This window comes from Sander vitreus, chromosome 15 (genome assembly GCF_031162955.1).
Source record: "Sander vitreus isolate 19-12246 chromosome 15, sanVit1, whole genome shotgun sequence".
NCBI classification, from domain to species: domain Eukaryota; kingdom Metazoa; phylum Chordata; class Actinopteri; order Perciformes; family Percidae; genus Sander; species Sander vitreus.
The window spans coordinates 27,555,021-27,562,631 of record NC_135869.1 but is presented as its reverse complement, the minus strand read 5'-3'; the positions used below and the strand labels follow the sequence as shown (position 1 = coordinate 27,562,631).

The following is a 7,611-nucleotide window of genomic DNA, read 5'->3' as shown; positions in this document are numbered from 1 at the left end:
AGTAACTAAAGTAACTAAAGCTGGAACAGATGAATGTAGCGGAGTAACTCAAAGTAACTAGTAACTAAAGTAACTAGTAACTAAAGCTGTAACAGATGAATGTAGTGGAGTAACTAAAGTAACTAGTAACTAAAGCTGGAACAGATGAATGTAGCGGAGTAACTAAAGTAACTAAAACTAACAGATGAATGTAGCGGAGTAACTAAAGTAACTAAAACTAACAGATGAATGTAGCGGAGTAACTAAAGTAACTAAAACTAACAGATGAATGTAGTGGAGTAAAAAGTAACTAAAACTAACAGATGAATGTAGCGGAGTAACTAAAGTAACTAAAACTAACAGATGAATGTAGCGGAGTAACTAAAGTAACTAAAGCTGTAACAGATGAATGTAGCGGAGTAACTAAAGTAACTAAAGCTGTAACAGATGAATGTAGCGGAGTAACTAAAGTAACTAAAGCTGTAACAGATGAATGTAGTGGAGTAAAAAGTCCAATATTTCTCTCTGAAATGTAGCGGAGTAGAAGTAGAAAGTGGCACGAAAAGAAAAGACTCAAGTAAAGTACAAGACTACTAATTTGCACATAAGTACAGTGCTTGAGTAAATGTACTTAGTTACATTCCACCACTGGGCCCGGCCAGACGACAAAGGCTCGGACAAAAGCCGAGTTGTGCAGAGGTGGCGAGGAGGCACAATGGGACGGTTTGAGAGGAGGAGGTGAGGGGAGTTTAATCCCCAACATAAGCATCTTATTGTGAAAGCCTGCTCTGTTAAAAGACAGACGCTATAGGGGAGAATTGAAGGGATTTTCCTGTGTTTAGGAATTGGTGATTTTGTAAAAAAAAAACAACTAAAAAAAGGCTTCTTAATCTCTTTTGACACTCACAAACATATCATCACATCATAGTTGTGTCCAGGGCTGCAACTACCAGTTAGTTTCACTGTCTATTAATCTGTTGATTATGTTCCAGATTAATGGATCAGTTGTTTGGTCTCTAAAATGACAGAAAATGGTGACAAATGTGTTTTCAGTGTTTCCCAAAAAGCCCAAGATGACGTCCTCAAATGTCTTATTTTGTCCACAACTCAAAAGATCTTCAGTTTACTGTCCCAGAGGAGAGAAGACACTAGAAGATATTCACATTTAACAAGCTGGAATCAGAGAACTTGTACTTTTTTTAAATAATAAATGACTAAAACCGATTCATCTATTATTAAAAAAGTTGCCGATTAATTAAATAGCTGCCAACTAATGGATTCATCTTAGCAGCTCTGTTCTCATTTTGAATCTTGCTGCCAAGTTCATCGCCTTTTTAAAACTGTAACCAAGAAATAATTGATATTTTTTCCTATATCCGGAGCAATCCCTGAAGTGGGAACGTTCCCACTTCAGGGATTGCTCCGGTGCTGCCGGAAATTCCACCGGATGTCCTTTTTAGGCCGGATGTCCGTCCCCGTCCTCTGTCTCTGTGTTGTTGTCTAACCTCTGGTGGATGTGTGAGGACTATGGTTAACTGCTCCTCAGATCTCTGCAGGGTAAATCCAGACAGCTAGCTAGACTATCTGTCCAATCTGAGGTCTCTGTTGCACGACTAAAACTACTTTTGAACGTCCACACGTTCCACCAAAAACAAGTCCCTTCTTGAGACTATTTAGCAGCGTCACCGTGGCTCTGTGCAGCACTTAGCGCCGCCCAAGACGATTGTGATTGGTTGAAAGAAATGCCAATAATCCAGAGCACGTTCTTCTCCCATCCAGGAATGCTGTGTGGACTAGACAGACCCTCCTCTGCGGCGCTGTGGAGGAAGATTTTTGGCTGACGAACACCCCAAAACCTAAAGATATTCTGTTTACTATCACATGAGAAATGAAAAGACTCATATGTTGTTGTTTTTGTTATATAATGGAGTATATTTAAGATTGTCTCTCAGCTGACACTGCATCTTTACTCTCTTTCAGCTCTGTTATCGGAGTGACATGTTTACCGGTCGTCTAATAGTTGAGTATCTTTGCAGCTCTACTGGTTTTGGGAATAAAGCCACAAAATGGCAAAGGTTCATTCTACATTATTTATGATGGGGGTCAGAAAAAAAGTCTTTTTAATGACAACAACATATATTGTCCAGCACACGAGAGGAGGGAGGTAAGATAAAAAAACATTCCACAGAATCTTTATCTCCTCCCTTCATGCACATAGTCACACTCATAAATACTGCACCCAAAATCATAGTACGTGCTCTCACACACACACACACACACACACACACACACACACACACACACACACAGAGCTTGCTTCCACCCTCAGGCCTTGCCTTTCCCAAACTCACCCAGGAACAAGAGCAGGTAATGCTCAGTTGGTTTTGGCACTCGTCCACGTGATCCCGACTGTTAAAACCCGAGTCGGTTGCCAAACAGCTCGTCCTTCCCTGGAACTCTTTGAGAGTTTTACCCAAAAAATATGCATAAGAAACATCAACGCAAAAGCCTGGTGCAGTTTTGGGATTCTGGAGGAAACAAAAACAAAAAAAAGCAGAACTCAGAGGAAGGAATGTATGTACTTGAGTACCCAGAAGAACTCTAAATCTAAACAGACTAAACAGAGATGTGACTAACCAAGATGTGACTAAGACAGCAGAGACATTTTTTTTTGTGTGTGAAAAAAGCAGAAACCTGATCACTGAACCCAAGTGTTTAACTACTCACCATCCCACCAATCCGGCCCCCAAAACACACAGCAACGCTGTTTAAAATTGATGGTGTGATTAACGGAGATTGTTCAGGACAAAAAACAATATTGCATATTAATCTTTGACACACCGTACATCGGTCTCAACGTTCACACATTTGCCTCTCCCACTGGTTGGGTAACACGGGTGTTTTTGACTAACATTTGGCAGCATGGCACGGTGCCACCTCATGAGTGTTCCCGTAAACACGTTCCACTCTGGACCCTACACTGTTGTGCTTTGCCAGAAATGTCACTGGCACTGTGGTCAACCTCTAACGGCAACGCTGAATAAAAACGTAAAGCAGAGCAGCAGCAGAAACAGGCAGCTGCACAGAGAACAGAATTTATAAGGGAGGTGGCAAAGTGGAGGCATAACACTGCCAGGAACTGTTGTTTGCCTCTGTTTATTCATATTCCCATGGATACTGACAAAAAGGCATAGAATTAAAACAGTCCCTCTGAATTCCTGAGAATTACCTGACATGAGGGCATTATATATTAAAAAGTGGGGGATTTTTAAAAGGTTTTTCAGTCCAACTTTTGAGTCATCACAAGACGGTCAGCAGATGTATTCTCCTTTCTGTGACATTGTTAGGGACTCAATGACCAATTACCAGAAATGACGAGCGGGATGAGTGACGAACGCCTCTCAAAATCTGACGAAAACCTGTTAAACTGACCTTTGTTGATCTGAAATGAAGACAGATTCAGCAGCTCTCTTCTGCTTCTCTCTTCAAATGTTTTCAAAAACACGTTTCGGTGAACTATCTTATCTTGAGATCGGATTCTGAACGAGACGCCATTATGGTCGGCTTTGAAATTCTGGAGAAACCAGACCCACGTGACGCGTTCGTCCAATCAGCTGCTGGTTTTCATTTTTTGGGCGACAATCCAGATTAGCCCCGCCTGCTGTTATGGAGACGTATTACGTCTCGTCTCTTCGGTGTTCTGAGGCACTTTTTGGACCAACTCGGGGAGACTGATCAGTCCCACTGGCTTTACTGCCGACGGTCGGTCGTCGGGTTGGTGTGTCAGAGCCTTAAAGGACATTTTCAACACAGGACTTTAACTTGTAATGGAATACTTGTTGCAATAATGTTTCACAGTATTGCTACTTTTACATTTATTGCTTGCTGACATAGAAAATGCACTTTGTATGATGTGTCATATATGTATATATGAAGATGAAAGCATTTTAGAACAGTATTGCCCTACACAGAAATACAGGGTGTATACCAGAGCCCAATATTACCTTCCAATATTGACTTAATACATTTACTGGTATGTCTGCTAATATGTAGCATACATTTACTGGTATGTCTGCTAATATGTAGCATACATTTACTGGTATGTCTGCTAATATGTAGCATACATTTACTGGTATGTCTGCTAATATGTAGCATACATTACTGGTATGTCTGCTAATATGTAGCATACATTACTGGTATGTCTGCTAATATGTAACATACATTTACTGGTATGTCTGCTAATATGTAGCATACATTACTGGTATGTCTGCTAATATGTAGCATATATTTATTGGTATGTCTGCTAATATGTAACATATATTTACTGGTATGTCTGCTAATATGTAACATACATTACTGGTATGTCTGCTAATATGTAGCATACATTTACTGGTATGTCTGCTAATATGTAACATACATTACTGGTATGTCTGCTAATATGTAACATACATTACTGGTATGTCTGCTAATATGTAGCATACATTTACTGGTATGTCTGCTAATATGTAACATACATTTACTGGTATGTCTGCTAATATGTAACATACAGTCAGGTCCATAAATATTGGGACATCGACACAATTCTAATCTTTTTGGCTCTATACACCACCACAATGGAGTTGAAATGAAACGAACAAGATGTGCTTTAACTGCAGACTTTCAGCTTTAATTTGAGGGTATTTACATCCAAATCAGGTGGACGGTGTAGGAATTACAACAGTTTGTATATGTGCCTCCCACTTTTTAAGGGACCAAAAGTAATGGGACAATTGGCTGCTCAGCTGTTCCATGGCCAGGTGTGTGTTATTCCCTCATTATCTCATTTACAAGGAGCAGATAAAAGGTCCAGAGTTCATTTCAAGTGTGCTATTTGCATTTGGAATCTGTTGCTGTCAACTCTCAATATGAGATCCAAAGAGCTGTCACTATCAGTGAAGCAAGCCATCATTAGGCTGAAAAATCTAAACAAACCCATCAGAGAGATAGCAAAAACATTAGGTGTGGCCAAATCAACTGTTGGGAACATTCTTAAAAAGAAAGAACGCACCGGTGAGCTCAGCAACACCAAAAGACCCAGAAGACCACGGAAAACAACTGTGGTGGATGACCGAAGAATACTTTCCCTGGTGAAGAAAACACCCTTCACAACAGTTGGCCAGATCAAGAACACTCTCCAGGAGGTAGGTGTATGTGTGTCAAAGTCAACAATCAAGAGAAGACTTCACCAGAGTGAATACAGAGGGTTCACTACAAGATGTAAACCATTGGTGAGCATCAAAAAACAGGAAGGCCGGATTAGAGTTTGCCAAACAACATCTAAAAAAGCCTTCACATTTCTGGAACAACATCCTATGGACAGATGAGACAAAGATCAACTTGTACCAGAGTGATGGGAAGAGAAGAGTATGGAGAAGGAAAGGAACTGCTCATGATCCAAAGCATACCACCTCATCAGTGAAGTATGGTGGTGGTAGTGTCATGGCGTGGGCATGTATGGCTGCCAATGGAACTGGTTCTCTTGTATTTATTGATGATGTGACTGCTGACAAAAGCAGCAGGATGAATTCTGAAGTGTTTCGGGCAATATTATCTGCTCATATTCAGCCAAATGCTTCAGAACTCATTGGACGGCGCTTCACAGTGCAGATGGACAATGACCCGAAGCATACTGCGAAAAGCAACCAAAGAGTTTTTTAAGGGAAAGAAGTGGAATGTTATGCAATGGCCAAGTCAATCACCTGACCTGAATCCGATTGAGCATGCATTTCACTTGCTGAAGACAAAACTGAAGGGAAAATGCCCCAAGAACAAGCAGGAACTGAAGACAGTTGCAGTAGAGGCCTGGCAGAGCATCACCAGGGATGAAACCCAGCGTCTGGTGATGTCTATGCCTTCCAGACTTCAGGCTGGAATTGAATGCAAAGGATTTGCAACCAAGTATTAAAAAGTGAAAGTTTGATTTATGATTGTTAATCTGTCCCATTACTTTTGGTCCCTTAAAAAGTGGGAGGCACATATACAAACTGTTGTAATTCCTACACCGTTCACCTGATTTGGATGTAAATACCCTCAAATTAAAGCTGAAAGTCTGCAGTTAAAGCACATCTTGTTCGTTTCATTTCAACTCCATTGTGGTGGTGTATAGAGCCAAAAAGATTAGAATTGTGTCGATGTCCCAATATTTATGGACCTGACTGTACATGTACTGGTATGTCTGCTAATATGTAGCATACATTTACTGGTATGTCTGCTAATATGTAGCATACATTTACTGGTATGTCTGCTAATATGTAGCATACATTTACTGGTATGTCTGCTAATATGTAACATACATTTACTGGTATGTCTGCTAATATGTAACATATATTTACTGGTATGTCTGCTAATATGTAGCATACATTACTGGTATGTCTGCTAATATGTAACATATATTTACTGGTATGTCTGCTAATATGTAACATATATTTACTGGTATGTCTGCTAATATGTAACAAGAAATTGCATTAGACTAAGTGCCAAAAGATATGTTTGAGGTAATGACAGTGTTACTGTCAGTCTGTCCACCAGAGAACAATTCCTTCAGTTTCAATAGGGTCCTCGCACAGTCGATGCTCGGGACCCTAATGAACCAAGAACTTAATATCTAGGCCTATGAAAAAAAGGGTCAACAAAATAAAACTGTACTCAAAATAGCAACAACGAAACAGGATGTGAACTAAACAAACTGACCCAACTGAATGAGACACAAGGGGACATACAGTATACAGGCTTGGTATGGCTCGATTGGCAGCCCACAGGATTATGCATATCATATTATGCTTTTTGGCTTTTCCCCTTTCCTTTATTGTGTTATATATCTTTTTTGTGCATGTTATAGATTTACAAAGTGAAAAAGCCCAAAGTCCACCCCAAAGGGACTTACCATCTCCAACAGAAAACACTGTTCACAAACTGCTCCAAACAGCTCTACTGTAGTCCAGCCTTTACTTCAGAGACAAACGTGGTCACTTTGGAACACACGTTATAATGCTCGCCTAGCTGCTAGCATGGCACGCCCTCATACTCTGCTTCTGACTGGCTAGTAGTCCTTACCTAGGTACTGTCAGGACACGCCCTCATACTCTGCTTCTGACTGGCTAGTAGTCCTTACCTAGGTACTGTCAGGGCACGCCCTCATACTCTGCTTCTGACTGGCTAGTAGTCCTTACCTAGGTACTGTCAGGGCACGCTCATACTCTGCTTCTGACTGGCTAGTAGTCCTTACCTAGCTACTGTCAGGGCACGCCCTCATACTCTGCTTCTGACTGGCTAGTAGTCCTTACCTAGGTACTGTCAGGACACGCCCTCATACTCTGCTTCTGACTGGCTAGTAGTCCTTACCTAGCTACTGTCAGGACGCCCTCATACTCTGCTTCTGACTGGCTAGTAGTCCTTACCTAGCTACTGTCAGGACACGCCCTCATACTCCGCTTCTGACTGGCTAGTAGTCCTTACCTAGCTACTGTCAGGACACGCCCTCATACTCTGCTTCTGACTGGCTAGTAGTCCTTACCTAGCTACTGTCAGGACACGCCCTCATACTCTGCTTCTGACTGGCTAGTAGTCCTTACCTAGCTACTGTCAGGGCACGCC

At 41.2% G+C, this 7,611-nt stretch overlaps 1 long non-coding RNA gene across 1 annotated transcript in view; it reads right to left on the bottom strand.

Annotated features, from left to right (window-relative positions):
- Positions 1–2,856, bottom strand: part of LOC144530755 (uncharacterized) — a 35,989-nt gene extending 33,133 nt beyond the window's left edge. The window contains exons 1-2 of the long non-coding RNA XR_013503145.1: positions 2,707–2,856; positions 2,331–2,507 (exon numbers count right to left, since the gene is read on the bottom strand). This is a non-coding gene — a long non-coding RNA (uncharacterized LOC144530755). The remainder of the gene's footprint in view (positions 1–2,330; positions 2,508–2,706) is intronic.
- Positions 2,857–7,611: the final 4,755 nt, after the last annotated feature.